This window comes from Thalassophryne amazonica, chromosome 18 (genome assembly GCF_902500255.1).
Source record: "Thalassophryne amazonica chromosome 18, fThaAma1.1, whole genome shotgun sequence".
Taxonomy (NCBI): domain Eukaryota; kingdom Metazoa; phylum Chordata; class Actinopteri; order Batrachoidiformes; family Batrachoididae; genus Thalassophryne; species Thalassophryne amazonica.
The window spans coordinates 14,559,273-14,575,964 of record NC_047120.1 but is presented as its reverse complement, the minus strand read 5'-3'; the positions used below and the strand labels follow the sequence as shown (position 1 = coordinate 14,575,964).

The following is a 16,692-nucleotide window of genomic DNA, read 5'->3' as shown; positions in this document are numbered from 1 at the left end:
TAGTAACAAATTGGCTATTTGTTACACCAATAGCCAATAGACCACTGTATGTTTGAATTTTGCCAGAAGCACCCCAGAAGAAACTACGATTTAAAATTGCCAGCACCAGCTGCCCGATGCACCACAAAATTTCTTTTAAAAAAATCATGGGGAGACAGGGTCACAAAAGAAACAGGATTTGATGTGCCCTACTACATCCTCTAAAATGAAAAGGTCATAGGTTCAAACTGAGTAAAAGTGAAAGGACAAGAAACCAACCTACATTGTTTTTGAAGGTGTGTAGCGAGAAAATGATCATTTCTCTACATTGATTGTGGACCTGCTGCTTCTGATTTCAACAGCAGGTATTTTGAGAGTTTCATATATGTTAATTTTTAAATTTATCCTGGTATTATATTATACCTGCTGTTCATATACTTTTGACTTTTACAAATTTAGACTGCAGACAACATGATTAGCATCTTGAAACACAACTTATTACATGCATTTACTTGTAGTGCCTAAAAACACATGCATTGTGATGAGACTCTCAGACCAACACTGAGGTTTCAAGTAATGTATACTTTCATACTGTGAAAGGGGCTTTTCCACTATGTAGAGGGTCAAGATGGTTTACAGACCATTCATAGACACAAAAAAGACCATTCGCAGACAAAAAAGAAAAAAAAGACTATTCATAGGTGAGGACTATTCATAGACAAACCAAGAACCATTCATAGACATATAAAGAATCATTCATTATTTATTAAAACACCACTGTCTCAGATGATGGCCAGGTGATGACTGTGGACTGTGAAGCAGGGATATAAGTGTTTTCAGCATCTTGGGCGCGCGGGGGCTGATGGGAAGGCATCGGGACAAACAAATGCACATGCCTGACGGCGGAGGCGTAATCAATGTAATATCGCTCACTACTGCATGCGGTAAATGCCATTTCTCATCAAAAGTAAGCATAATAAATGTTTCCCAGTACAGTAGAGGGAGGAGGCTGAGGTAGAAATGTAGCAGTTGACTGCTGACTTTGAGCGTTCAAAGTGCAATCAAGCATGGGACACAGCTTTCATCAGCACTGTGCTGCGGCAGCATCAGATTAGAAAATAAGACCTTTATAAGCTGTATCAGCTGTACAATGTCCCACAAACGTGTGTGCTTAGAGTGAAGTCAGACGATATGTGTACTGGCTCAAGCACTGACAGCTGGGCACATGGCTTTGTTTGTGCCAATAGCCGCTGACCGGAAGTGCGCCGCGTATGTGTACTGGTGATGCTGAGCTCACTTATTCCATGGAGTTAGCTCCAGCTCCATACTGATTTTTATGTCTGGTGCAGCTCTCTTTTTACAACCCCTGGCAAAAATTATGGAATCACCGGCTTCGGAGGATGTTCATTCAGTTGTTTAATTTTGTAGTAAAAAAGCAGATCACAGACATGACACAAAACTAAAGTCATTTCAAATGGCAACTTTCTGGCTTTAAGAAACACTATAAGAAATCAGGAAAAAAAATTGTGGCAGTCAGTAACGGTTACTTTTTTTAGACCAAGCAGAGGGAAAAAAAAAAAAAAAATGGAATCACTCAATTCTGAGGAAAAAATTATGGAATCATGAAAAAAAAGAACGCTCCAACACATCACTAGTGTTTTGTTGCACCACCTCTGGCTTTTATAACAGCTTGCAGTCTCTGAGGCATGTACTTAATGAGTGACAAACAGTACTCTTCATCAATCTGGCTCCAACGTTCTCTGACTGCTGTTGCCAGATCAGCTTTGCAGGTTGGAGCCTTGTCATGGACCATTTTCTTCAACTCCCACCACAGATTTTCAATTGGATTAAGATCCGGACTATTTGCAGGCCATGACATTGACCCTATGTGTCTTTTTGCAAGGAATGTTTTCACAGTTTTTGCTCTATGGCAAGATGCATTATCATCTTGAGAAATTATTTCATCATCCCCAAACATCCTTTCAATTGATGGGATACGAAAAGTGTCCAAAACATCAACGTAAACTTGTGCATTTATTGATGATGTAATGACAGCCATCTCCCCAGTGCCTTTACCTGACATGCAGCCCCATATCATCAATGACTGTGGACATTTACATGTTCTCTTCAGGCAGTCATCTTTATAAATCTCATTGGAATGGCACCAAACAAAAGTTTCAGCATCATCACCTTGCCCAATGCAGATTCGAGATTCATCACTGAATATGACTTTCATCCAGTCATCCACAGTCCACGATTGCTTTTCCTTAGCCCATTGTAACCTTGTTTTTTTTCTTTTTAGGTGTTAATGATGGCTTTCGTTTAGCTTTTCTGTATGTAAATCCCATTTCCTTTAGGCGGTTTCTTACAGTTCGGTCACAGACGTTGGCTCCAGTTTCCTCCCATTCGTTCCTCATTTGTTTTGTTGTGCATTTTTGATTTTTGAGACATATTGCTTTAAGTTTTCTGTCTTGACGCTTTGATGTCTTCCTTGGTCTACCAGTATGTTTGCCTTTAACAACCTTCCCATGTTTGTATTTGGTCCAGAGTTTAGACACAGCTGATTGTGAACAACCAACATCTTTTGCAACACTGCATGATGATTTACCCTCTTTTAAGAGTTTGAGAATCCTCTCCTTTGTTTCAATTGACATCTCTCATGTTGGAGCCATGATTCATTTCAGTCCACTCCTTTTTAGATGCAGACTAACGAGCAGATCTGATTTGATGCAGGTGTTAGTTTTGGTGATGAAAATTTACAGGGTGATTCCATAATTTATTCCTCAGAATTGAGTGAGTCCATATTTTTCCCTCTGCTTAGTCTAAAAAAGTAACCGTTACTGACTGCCACAATTTTTTTTCTTGATTTCTTATAGTGTTTCTTAAAGCCAGAAAGTTGACATTTGAAATGACTTTAGTTTTGTGTCATGTCTGTGATCTGCTTTTTTTCTACAAAATTAAACAACTGAATGAACATCCTCAGAGGCCGGTGATTCCATAATTTTTGCCAGGGGTTGTATAAGTGACAATTCCTTTAACACAGATGTGATCTATCAGCAGTATGTGTTGACCACAGACATAAAGCGTAGCGGCCGCATCGACTGCTACTGCCTATTGGCGCAGACGAGCCGCGGGGCTGCCATCTTAGACCGGTCATCTGACCAGCTCCACTCAGTGCTGTTCGACAGGCACAGCGCATTTAATTCATTATAACTCTCTGAATACAAGACTGATTTTCTCACTTTTTTTCTGAAAAAGTCTTTCATGTAGCTATGATAAAGGACAACTGGTTTGTCGTATTTTAATATTCATATTTGGATTAATAGTAATAGAATATTCTGATATGGCCAAGACTGTAGACAGGTATTTTGCAAACACTGTAAACACATACATACATACAGAGTGGCTATACGCCTAACCGTTGGATCAATAAAGCAAATACGCGAGCATATGCGCCCAACCACAGCCGACCAATGAGCACGCTTGTAAGTTCACTTCCTGTTTCAACACAGGGAAAAAAGGCAGATATTTTCTCACCGGCTGTAGGAGGGTTTGCAGCCCGTGGAGGGGCTGTGATCTAAAGCAATACGATACTATATGAAGTCTGTTAGAAAAGTTTTTTTTTTTTTTTTACCTTTTTATTTTTTCAAAAACCTGATGGATTTGAATCATGTGTGCTTGCATGAGCCAACCTTGAACCTTCGTGCGCATGTGTGATTTTTTTTTCACGCCTGTCGGTTGCGTCATTTGCTTGTAAGCAGCCTTTGTGTGAGGACGGGTGGAGTCTCTCGTCATTTTTTCTTTGCAAGGAAATGGCGGAATGACTGGAGCAGTGCGACTGCATCCTGTCCTGTGAGACTTCAACACAGAGGCGCTGTTGCTGTGCCATCAGCTTCGTGCCGATGAATTTCGCCGCCACTCTTTTCATGGCAAAATCTTCTTTCACAGTGGAATGTGCCGAAAAAGTGCTGATGTCCACCTCTTCCGCAATTTCTCGGATAATCACACGGCGGTCCCACATCACCACAGCGTTCACTTTGGAAATGACCCTGTCGTTTCAGCGTGTTGATGCCGATCGGAGCGTGGCGCGCCTTCCACCGTTGTGTGGCCATCTTTAAACCGGATGTACCGCTCCTTAATCTGTGTGATGCCCAGAGGATCATCACCGAAAGCCGTCTGAATAATCCGAATGGTTTCCACCTGGCTATTGCCCAGTTTGTGGCAAAATTTGATGCAGTCGCACTGCTCCAGTCATTCCGCCATTTCCATTAGAAGAAAAAATGACGAGAGACTCCACCCATCCTCACACAAAGGCTGCTTACAAGCAAATGATGCAACCAACAAGTGTGAAAAAAATCACGCATGCGCACGAAGGTTCAAGTTTGGCTCATGCAAGCACACATGATTCAAATCCATCAGGTTTTTGAAAAAAATAAAAAGGTCGGATACTTTTCTAACAGACCTCGTATACTTTATTGTCCCCAAAGGGAAATCTGTCTTGGACTTCAAGTGCTTTGCAAACATTTCTCTCTCAAAAATCGATAAATGCAACAACAAAACAGTACAAGCTGCTTGCATGCCTATTTAATATCTTTAATAAAGCGGTTCTGTTTGGCTCATCACACCCAGGGAACTGTGTCAAACTAACACCACCTTACAGGCAACAAGCAGCATTTTGTTCATAAAAACTGTTTGTCATCATTAACAGGCTATAAATAAATATTTATATAATACTAATGAATACATTATATTTCTATATAAAACATAACAGATATAATAACAGGTGTGATCTCTCAGAAGTATGACTTGATTTCGTTCAGGAAATCTGTCTATGAATGGTCTTTTTTTGTCTATGACTTATCCAGTTACCTTCAAGACCCCCCCCCCGTAACAGAATTTAAGTTACTGCCTGAGAATTCTTTCATCAAATCTATGACAGAAATGTACATGTATATTTTAGTTTTAATAAATGTTATGAGCTCATGATTTGGGTGTTACTGTGAGCTTAAGTACCTGGCGGCCCTTTATAAGCCCATCCAGCGGGGTGCCACCTACGTGGCCCCCAAATCCCCGGGTTTTTTATGTGATTTTTCTAACCCATTTGCGAAAAAATCCTTGTTAGAACACGTGAGTCTTGCATGTTGAACGATCAGGACAGGAAATCAATGAGACAAAAGAAATCACTCTGCATGACCGAAAAAAACGAATTTCAATTAATTTAAGCGAAATTATCTGAGAAAGCACAGAGTACCCTAAACTTGAAAATCACCATGATGGCGCTGAGAACCTGATGCAGCGCCACGTTTCCATTGTTTAGGCAGAGACCTGAATACAAAACATAAAGTTTAGTGAACAAACCTGCTCTGGATCAGCGAACTTCAGGCTTGAAAAACAGTATCGAGCACGTTGACTAGTTTCTTCTCATCTTTAAATCCACTCGTTTCTTCTTGCTGCTCTGCGATGTTTCATGTTTCTACCAACTCAAATATCTCAGCATTAGCAGCAGTTAGCCGCTGTTTCAACAACCTTCTCAGCTGTTTCACCTTTTGGCGCTAACTTCGCCTTTTCTTCTTCTTCCGGTTTACTGTCGACCTTTGTGCTTCTGGAGCTCTTCAAAAAACATATTCAAGGATCACAAGTTTGATCTGTTCAGAGAAGAGTTTCCAGCATCTCCAGCTAACTAGCTTTAGCCTCGGAAAGTTCTCCTTCGTTCTTCTTCTTCTTCTTCCTAATAGCAAGATTTTGGCGGTTTGCAAACCGACGTGGTGCATTACCGCCACCACCTGTTAGGGAGTAGAACATTAATGAAGTCTATTAATTCGCCCTATTGCGCCTTTATGAAGTTTGATGTGTGTTGTATTAAAGAGGAAATGTGGAGATAAGGGAGGGGGAGGAAATTACACGGTTCTTCTGTTGAGAGTAACCCTGTTCCCTTTAAATATGCCAATACATGCCTTCAAGCTGGTGGTGTAAGTGTAGAAAAAGAAAGTAATCGCTGAAGTGTTAAACTGTTCTGTCCTAGTGTTCAGACATTTAATTCTAATATTCTTCTTCTTTGTCTGTTATATTCTTGTCACTCCAGTAACACGTGCTCAACACTCCCTTCTGCTGGATCTCGTTTTCATGTTTCCCAGTGAGGTTGAGAGTTTGATTTAAACCTGTGTGACATACGTAGTAGTCATGTGATTACTTTTTGTTCCCTGTGACTCCATCTCTACAGTCTCCTTGATACATCCTGTCCCTGAATTTTATGTAAAAACTGACCCTTAGATTCCCTGTCTCACTGCTTTTGTCACGCTTTGTACATTTCTGTCTTGGTGATCATTTTGATTTCAGATTTACTAAGTGGAATGTGGATCTGTATTTCTGACTTCAGAGCTGCTTTTACAAGCTGATCTACTACTACATTGTCCTCAGTTCCAGAATGAGATGGAACTCACATGAAACATACTGAAATATTCTGTTATTCTTGTTTACATAAGCTTTGAAGAATCTCATTGATCATGTTTGGCCTGCAAACAGATTTTCCATTTGAAATGCTGATTAACCTCTTAAACCCTAGAGTCCCCAAATTTGGGGACTTGCCCTGTGTTGGAACATTTGAACACTCATAACTAACCAATGCTGACACCAACATACACTTATTATACATCAAAATGTCAAGTGAAGTCTCCTCTACAAAAGTATCCACTTCAATCACATATCAACTAACCACAGCTGAAACGCGAAGCAAATAAAGACATAAATTGGAATTCATTTTTTGGGGAAAAAAAAACTAATTTACTTTTGCCAAGTATTATTTACTTTCAGTTTTTTTGCATCCACAACATCCCCTAGGACCTGTCTTTTAGCTGATCCAAACTTTTGCATTCTTGACCTTGTATACGCTGAGAAATAAATCATAATGAATGGGTATGTGAGTTTGGTAAAATAGGCTCTAGGGCTTAAGAGGTTAATGCTGCCATTGAAACTTATGAAACTGCATGGGGAATGTAAAGCACCGCTCCTTTTTCCTGTAACTGGATCTTTAGATCCATCTGTAAATATTTGAATCATATTCGTATATTTCATATTAAGGTACAGCTGAACTAGACCATCCATCCCACTGTACTTACTACTTTTCCTTTAAATGTTCCTCCATCTCAAAGTCACCTTATAACAATGATCCTATTGACTATTATTATTATCATTATTATTATTATTATTAGACACTCATGCATAACAGAATTTCGCTCATATACAAATGACCAAACTCATAACAGAAAAGTCAAAGACGAAAAGAAATATAAGAAAATAAACCAAATACATGGTGCCTAAAGGCGTAGGCAGAAGCAACGCTTATCCACGCCTACCCTCCTGTATAAAATCAAACAGGCATATATGTATGCCTGTTCATAGACATTTATATCCAACACAACCTGAACAACAGCAGCACATAGTTACAGATAAAAGAAGTCAAGTATTTCTCCAGACAACTAAAAAAAAACCCCCCAAAAAAAACGAAGGTTCCAGTACAACAGCATCTACATATAACACAACTCAACAATATTAAACTAATACATATCTAGAAAATACCATTTGTCTGTATAAATGTTTGAACCGGTTAATATCTGGACATTGCTTAAGTTTCTCCAGTAAATTATTCCATTTTTTGGGCCACAAATGGAGACACAGAAGCACCTCCTAGTCGTCATAGCGCCTGCAATTTTAAAATAAAACGTACCCCTTAAATTCTAAATTCCTTCTCTCAGGGTCGCTGGACACTATTTAAACAAATTCTTCAAAACTATGCAAAAAAAAAAAAAAATCTAAACTGAATGTTGTAGTATAACCAGCAGGAGACCCTGATGTGTGCTGTGGATTTTGTGTCAGTACACCTGATAGCATTGATGAAATTGAAAATTTAAACAATGAATAAGTCTCCAAACTTTTTCACAACATTTTTCAAAACTGAGTGCAGTCATACATTAGAGGGAGCTAATTGATGTCTGATGTGAGTTTAGTTACACTACAAGCTATAAATAAAAAGATAGTGATTTTGTTTACATTTATTACAATAAAAAAATCTTCAAAAGCCAGCGTCCTCTTTCACACCGTGGTGTGCTGTGGGGGGGCACATCCATGCTGGAGAAACTGATCAGGTGGGCTGGCTCTGTGGTTGGCCGGGGGGACACTGGACAAACTGCTGGACATTATCAATCAATCAATCAATCAATTTTTTTTATATAGCGCCAAATCACAACAAATAGTTGCCCCAAGGCGCTTTATATTGTAAGGCAAGGCCATACAATAATTATGTAAAACCCCAACGGTCAAAACGACCCCCTGTGAGCAAGCACTTGGCTACAGTGGGAAGGAAAAACTCCCTTTTAACAGGAAGAAACCTCCAGCAGAACCAGGCTCAGGGAGGGGCAGTCTTCTGCTGGGACTGGTTGGGGCTGAGGGAGAGAACCAGGAAAAAGACATGCTGTGGAGGGGAGCAGAGATCGATCACTAATGATTAAATGCAGAGTGGTGCATACAGAGCAAAAAGAAAAAGAAACAGTGCATCATGGGAACCCCCCAGCAGTCTACGTCTATAGCAGCATAACTAAGGGATGGTTCAGGGTCACCTGATCCAGCCCTAACTATAAGCTTTAGCAAAAAGGAAAGTTTTAAGCCTAATCTTAAAAGTAGAGAGGGTGTCTGTCTCCCTGATCTGAATTGGGAGCTGGTTCCACAGGAGAGGAGCCTGAAAGCTGAAGGCTCTGCCTCCCATTCTACTCTTACAAACCCTAGGAACTACAAGTAAGCCTGCAGTCTGAGAGCGAAGCGCTCTATTGGGGTAATATGGTACTACGAGGTCCCTAAGATAAGATGGGACCTGATTATTCAAAACCTTATAAGTAAGAAGAAGAATTTTAAATTCTATTCTAGAATTAACAGGAAGCCAATGAAGAGAGGCCAATATGGGTGAGATATGCTCTCTCCTTCTAGTCCCCGTCAGTACTCTAGCTGCAGCATTTTGAATTAACTGAAGGCTTTTTAGGGAACTTTTAGGACAACCTAATAATAATGAATTACAATAGTCCAGCCTAGAGGAAATAAATGCATGAATTAGTTTTTCAGCATCACTCTGAGACAAGACCTTTCTGATTTTAGAGATATTGCGTAAATGCAAAAAAGCAGTCCTACATATTTGTTTAATATGCACTTTGAATGACATATCCTGATCAAAAATGACTCCAAGATTTCTCACAGTATTACTAGAGGTCAGGGTAATGCCATCCAGAGTAAGGATCTGGTTAGACACCATGTTTCTAAGATTTGTGGGGCCAAGTACAATAACTTCAGTTTTATCTGAGTTTAAAAGCAGGAAATTAGAGGTCATCCATGTCTTTATGTCTGTAAGACAATCCTGCAGTTTAGCTAATTGGTGTGTGTCCTCTGGCTTCATGGATAGATAAAGCTGGGTATCATCTGCGTAACAATGAAAATTTAAGCAATACCGTCTAATAATACTGCCTAAGGGAAGCATGTATAAAGTGAATAAAATTGGTCCTAGCACAGAACCTTGTGGAACTCCATAATTAACTTTAGTCTGTGAAGAAGATTCCCCATTTACATGAACAAATTGTAATCTATTAGACAAATATGATTCAAACCACCGCAGCGCAGTGCCTTTAATACCTATGGCATGCTCTAATCTCTGTAATAAAATTTTATGGTCAACAGTATCAAAAGCAGCACTGAGATCTAACAGAACAAGCACAGAGATGAGTCCACTGTCCGAGGCCATAAGAAGATCATTTGTAACCTTCACTAATGCTGTTTCTGTACTATGATGAATTCTAAAACCTGACTGAAACTCTTCAAATAGACCATTCCTCTGCAGATGATCAGTTAGCTGTTTTACAACTACCCTTTCAAGAATTTTTGAGAGAAAAGGAAGGTTGGAGATTGGCCTATAATTAGCTAAGATAGCTGGGTCAAGTGATGGCTTTTTAAGTAATGGTTTAATTACTGCCACCTTAAAAGCCTGTGGTACATAGCCAACTAACAAAGATAGATTGATCATATTTAAGATCGAAGCATTAAATAATGGTAGGGCTTCCTTGAGCAGCCTGGTAGGAATGGGGTCTAATAAACATGTTGATGGTTTGGATGAAGTAACTAATGAGAATAACTCAGACAGAACAATCGGAGAGAAAGAGTCTAACCAAATACCGGCATCACTGAAAGCAGCCAAAGATAACGATACGTCTTTGGGATGGTTATGAGTAATTTTTTCTCTAATAGTTAAAATTTTGTTAGCAAAGAAAGTCATGAAGTCATTACTAGTTAAAGTTAATGGAATACTCAGCTCAATAGAGCTCTGACTCTTTGTCAGCCTGGCTACAGTGCTGAAAAGAAACCTGGGGTTGTTCTTATTTTCTTCAATTAGTGATGAGTAGAAAGATGTCCTAGCTTTACGAAGGGCTTTTTTATAGAGCAACAGACTCTTTTTCCAGGCTAAGTGAAGATCTTCTAAATTAGTGAGACGCCATTTCCTCTCCAACTTACGGGTTATCTGCTTTAAGCTACGAGTTTGTGAGTTATACCACGGAGTCAGACACTTCTGATTTAAAGCTCTCTTTTTCAGAGGAGCTACAGCATCCAAAGTTGTCTTCAATGAGGATGTAAAACTATTGACGAGATACTCTATCTCCCTTACAGAGTTTAGGTAGCTACTCTGCACTGTGTTGGTATATGGCATTAGAGAACATAAAGAAGGAATCATATCCTTAAACCTAGTTACAGCGCTTTCTGAAAGACTTCTAGTGTAATGAAACTTATTCCCCACTGCTGGGTAGTCCATCAGAGTAAATGTAAATGTTATTAAGAAATGATCAGACAGAAGGGAGTTATCAGGGAATACTGTTAAGTCTTCTATTTCCATACCATAAGTCAGAACAAGATCTAAGATATGATTAAAGTGGTGGGTGGACTCATTTACTTTTTGAGCAAAGCCAATAGAGTCTAATAATAGATTAAATGCAGTGTTGAGGCTGTCATTCTCAGCATCTGTGTGGATGTTAAAATCGCCCACTATAATTATCTTATCTGAGCTAAGCACTAAGTCAGACAAAAGGTCTGAAAATTCACAGAGAAACTCACAGTAACGACCAGGTGGACGATAGATAATAACAAATAAAACTGGTTTTTGGGACTTCCAATTTGGATGGACAAGACTAAGAGACAAGCTTTCAAATGAATTAAAGCTCTGTCTGGGTTTTGGATTAATTAATAAGCTGGAATGGAAGATTGCTGCTAATCCTCCACCCCGGCCCGTGCTACGAGCATTCTGACAGTTAGTGTGACTCGGGGGTGTTGACTCATTTAAACTAACATATTCATCCTGCTGTAACCAGGTTTCTGTTAGGCAGAATAAATCAATATGTTGATCAATTATTATATCATTTACCAACAGGGACTTAGAAGAGAGAGACCTAATGTTTAATAGACCACATTTAACTGTTTTAGTCTGTGGTGCAGTTGAAGGTGCTATATTATTTTTTCTTTTTGAATTTTTATGCTTAAATAGATTTTTGCTGGTTATTGGTAGTCTGGGAGCAGGCACCGTCTCTACGGGGATGGGGTAATGAGGGGATGGCAGGGGGAGAGAAGCTGCAGAGAGGTGTGTAAGACTACAACTCTGCTTCCTGGTCCCAACCCTGGATAGTCACGGTTTGGAGGATTTAAGAAAATTGGCCAGATTTCTAGAAATGAGAGCTGCTCCATCCAAAGTGGGATGGCTGCCGTCTCTCCTAACAAGACCAGGTTTTCCCCAGAAGCTTTGCCAATTATCTATGAAGCCCACCTCATTTTTTGGACACCACTCAGACAGCCAGCAATTCAAGGAGAACATGCGGCTAAACATGTCACTCCCGGTCTGATTGGGGAGGGGCCCAGAGAAAACTACAGAGTCCGACATTGTTTTTGCAAAGTTACACACCGATTCAATGTTAATTTTAGTGACCTCCGATTGGCGTAACCGGGTGTCATTACTGCCGACGTGAATTACAATCTTACCAAATTTACGCTTAGCCTTAGCCAGCAGTTTCAAATTTCCTTCAATGTCGCCTGCTCTGGCCCCCGGAAGACAATTGACTATGGTTGCTGGTGTCGCTAACTTCACATTTCTCAAAACAGAGTCGCCAATAACCAGAGTTTGATCCTCGGCGGGTGTATCGTCGAGTGGGGAAAAACGGTTAAAGATGTGAACGGGTTGGCGGTGTACACGGGGCTTCTGTTTAGGGCTACGCTTCCTCCTCACAGTCACCCAGTCGGCCTGCTTTCCCGGCTGCTCGGGATCTGCCAGGGGGGAACTAACGGCGGCTAAGCTACCTTGGTCCGCACCGACTACAGGGGCCTTGCTAGCTGTAGAATTTTCCACGGTGCGGAGCCGAGTCTCCAATTCGCCCAGCCTGGCCTCCAAAGCTACGAATAAGCTACACTTATTACAAGTACCATTACTGCTAAAGGAGGCCGAGGAATAACTAAACATTTCACACCCAGAGCAGAAAAGTGCGGGAGAGACAGGAGAAGCCGCCATGCTAAATCGGCTAAGAGCTAGTAGCTACGCTAAGCTAGCGGATTCCTAAAAACACGCAAAGCGAATAATGTGTAAATAATTTAGAGGTGATTCAGCAGAAGGAGTGCTTTAGTTAAGGCACGTAAAGATTACACTGGGAAACAAATCGTAATCTAGATAACTAGATCAATCTAACTGCGCAGATCAAACAGCTAACAGATACAGAAAAACACCGCTGTGCTCCGGAACAAGAAGTGATACAATACCGCCATGTATACGCCATTATGGATGATGCCAGTCACCCTCTGCCAGGGACAAAGTCACCATCAAGTCACTTTCAAGTCATGAATCAGCAAGTCCCAAGTCTCACGCCATAATGACCACAAATTGCTTGCAAGCTGACATGGGACATAACTTGGTATTTGCAGATTGATGACTTGAGAATGACTTGACAGTGACTTCATTCCACCTCTGCACACCATCATCAGCAACCAGAGGATGGTCTTCAGCCACAGACTGTTCCTTCCCAAGTGCAGGACCAACAGAGTGAAAAACTCCTTCATCCCTCAGGCTAACAGACAACTCCTCACTGAGGGGGAGGAGGAGTAACAGGAAGACAGAGGTCGAGAATGAGAGGAACAATAGTAGCAAGTAAACCAGTATTGATCAATAAATGGTAAATGGTAAATGGACTGCATTTATATAGCGCTTTTCCATCTGCATCAGACGCTCAAAGCGCTTTACAATTATGCCTCACATTCACCCCGATGTCAGGGTGCTGCCATACAAGGCGCTCACTACACACCGGGAGCAATAGGGGATTAAAGGCCTTGCGGCGGGGATTTGAACCCATGATCTTCTGGACTCAAGCCCAACACCTTAACCAAATCAAATCAAATCAATTTTATTTATATAGCGCCAAATCACAACAAACAGTTGCCCCAAGGCGCTTTATATTGTAAGGCAAAAGCCATACAATAATTACAGAAAAACCCCAACAGTCAAAACGACCCCCTGTGAGCAAGCACTTGGCGACAGTGGGAAGGAAAAACTCCCTTTTAACAGGAAGAAACCTCCAGCAGAACCTGGCTCAGGGAGGGGCAGTCTTCTGCTGGGACTGGTTGGGGCTGAGGGGACAGAATCAGGAAAAAACATGCTGTGGAAGAGAGCAGAGATCAATCACTAATGATTAAATACAGAGTGGTGCATACAGAGCAAAAAGAGAAAGAAACACTCAGTGCATCATGGGAACCCCCCAGCAGTCTAAGTCTATAGCAGCATAACTAAGGGATGGTTCAGGGTCACCTGATAATGATCATTTGTGGAGCCAAGTACAATAACTTCAGTTTTATCTGAGTTTAAAAGCAGGGAATTAGAGGTCATCCATGTCTTTATGTCTGTAAGACAATCCTGCAGTTTAGCTAATTGGTGTGTGTCCTCTGGCTTCATGGATAGATAAAGCTGGGTATCATCTGCGTAACAATGAAAATTTAAGCAATGCCGTCTAATAATACTGCCTAAGGGAAACATGTATAAAGTGAATAAAATTGGTCCTAGCACAGAACCTTGTGGAACTCCATAATTAACCTTAGTCTGTGAAGAAGATTCCCCATTTACATGAACAAATTGTAATCTATTAGATAAATACCTCCGCATGACCGGAGCTTTGCCATTGATAGAGAGTTGGCTTTACGGCAGCTGTCAGAGTGCCTCTGTGTTGGGAAGGCTGTAATAAACAAGAGCTTCCAGCTGGGGCAAACCGTTGAAAGAAAAAAGTGTGGTCTTATTGTTTGGGTCTGTTGTCATTTTTAATATTATTAGAAGCTCTTAAATTTGTTTTACTAGTAGCTGTAAATGTGCCAGAGATAATATTGGAATTTATCTGTTATCGGTTATCTGTAACTTCTGATACATTTTTGGGTGGTTTATTGTTTTATCTTTATCGAAGATAACTTTTAAGTTATCTGATTATTCTTGTGAAGAGGATGATGATTACTGGAGTGGATCTCTTGTCACGGGTCGGCAGGGTGTGACATACTTCGATGTTTTCCTTATTAAGAACTATGTTTACTATGAAGGAAAGCAGTCACCTGTTCCTCCGTGGTTTCTTCATGTCCACCATCATCAGAACTAACTCCTGCTACAGCTTGTGAATAGTTCCTTGTGTAATTTTTAGTCCAGAGATGATGACATCGTTCATGCGTGAATATTGTTCCAAGTCAGACACCTGATTTTCCAGATATAGAATTTTTTTGTTCTTGTTCAGAGTTCTGATGTTTTAACTGTTTAATTTCTCCCAGTAGTTCTGTAATGATGTGATTTTGCTTTGTTAAAGAAGCCATTTCTGTGGACAACATATTCATGGACTCCTTTAATTCTTCCATATCTTTTTGAAGCGTTTTTAAGGACATATTGGTTTCTGAATGGAGTAGTTTGTGGGCCTGTTTGGCGCGGGCCTAGCTGGGCTCCGATGCCGCTGAGGAGCTGGATTGGACCTCTGATGCCACCAGGGACCTGGGACCTGGATGGTGGACACCGGCGCAAACGACAAGCACACACGCTGCTACCTCCACTCACTACTGCTAATTATAATAGAGTAAAAGTAAAAGTCCTAATTAAAAAAACTAAAAATGTTGTGTGGGCCGCCAGAAGAGGAGGTACTGCTGGCCCACCACCAGAGGGCGCCCTGCCTGAAGTGCGGACTTCAGGCACGAGAGGGCGCTGCCGCCACGGACACAGCCGGGAGTGACAGCTGTCGCTCATTATCTCTTGACAGCTGTCACCCATCTACACTTCATCATCCCACTCCATAAAGACCGGACGTCATCTCCACCTCGTTGCCGAGATATCGTCTACCTTAGGAGGTAACCTTCTCAGCCTGCATATCCAGATAAGTGGTTACTCAGACACTGCACGAGTGTGTGTTAGAGGTGGAGGTGGAATTCCCACCGTTGTTGTTACTGGGTGTTCACACACCCACATCTGATTGTCTCTGCTCCTCGCCAGCAGTACCAGATCCGACAAGCGGAGACAGTGGCCACCTGGGGTGTTTGGGATTTGGCGGCTCCAGTATTCTCCAGGTTCGGTGGCGGAGGAAATCGTGTGGTTCCGGTTCTTCTCAGGACAGACGTCCTCTATCCTCGAGCCTGCCCACACGTCACCTTTGCTAATTGACTATTGTACATATTCTGTAATCTGCTGTGTTTGGTTGTGCTTTTCACAACAGTAAAGTGTTCAAATTTGACTCTTTCATTGTCCGTTCATTTACGCCCCCTGTTGTGGGTCCGTGTCACTACACTTTCACAACAAAAAAAACAAAACAAAACAACATAAGTAGTATAACGAAGTACATCAACTTTTTACTATGCGCACACAAACCTGTATACAATACACACATCTCTCTCTCTTTCTCTCACACAGAAAGAAGAAAAACTATGAGACACTTTGTTTTCTCAGGTGCTATGTTTGTTCTTTACATTTGATAGTTTGGTTACTTAATTATCAGCACTTTACCCTGACTGAATACTTTTGTTGTTGCTCATATTAAGAAGAATAAGTTAACTACATCATGCTTTCCGTTTCTCCACTGAAAAAATTAAAATAAAAGTATATTTGTACTATTCAACAGCAACAGCTTTTGGGTGAATTCTTAATGTCATATTTTTAATAATGAACCTCTTTTGGCTGACCTGGATCTGTTCAGTAATTCTGCCCAACCAACAGCGTGTTTGTAAAAATACTAGTTGTCTATCATTCTGGGAGGGGGATTGGTCCTTTCCATTTTCACCAGTCTTTCATTATTAACTAACTACCAATACTTCAGTAATTTGCTGCCAAATGTCAATATAAGACTCATATTAATATGTTGCATGTCTAGACAATCAGGTAACAGCTCAAAAAAAGGTTTTAATGACACTAACCCAAATCGATATTGGATCAAATCAAACTGAATCGAATCGAAAAAATTAATTCTGAATCTTAAGAATCGGAATCGAATCGATTCTTGAAATTTTAATCGATACCCAGCTCTACTCGTGACTGGTGATCATTCATTGCTTTTTCTTGGGTTTCTTCCTTTATACTTTGAATTTCTTGTGCTATTAAATATTTTGGGATTTGAGAAGCAATCAGTTGTAGTTTTGCCTTTGTGGTGTCTTCTT

The 16,692-nt window shown here is 40.7% G+C and overlaps 1 long non-coding RNA gene across 1 annotated transcript; it reads right to left on the bottom strand.

Annotated features, from left to right (window-relative positions):
* Positions 1 to 308: 308 nt before the first annotated feature.
* On the bottom strand, positions 309 to 16,208 carry LOC117530353. Its single transcript, XR_004566342.1, has 3 exons — positions 16,120 to 16,208; positions 1,435 to 1,438; positions 309 to 319 (listed from the first exon to the last, which is right to left on the bottom strand). It is a non-coding gene; the product is annotated as an uncharacterized LOC117530353 (long non-coding RNA).
* Between the last annotated feature and the right edge of the window lie 484 nt (positions 16,209 to 16,692).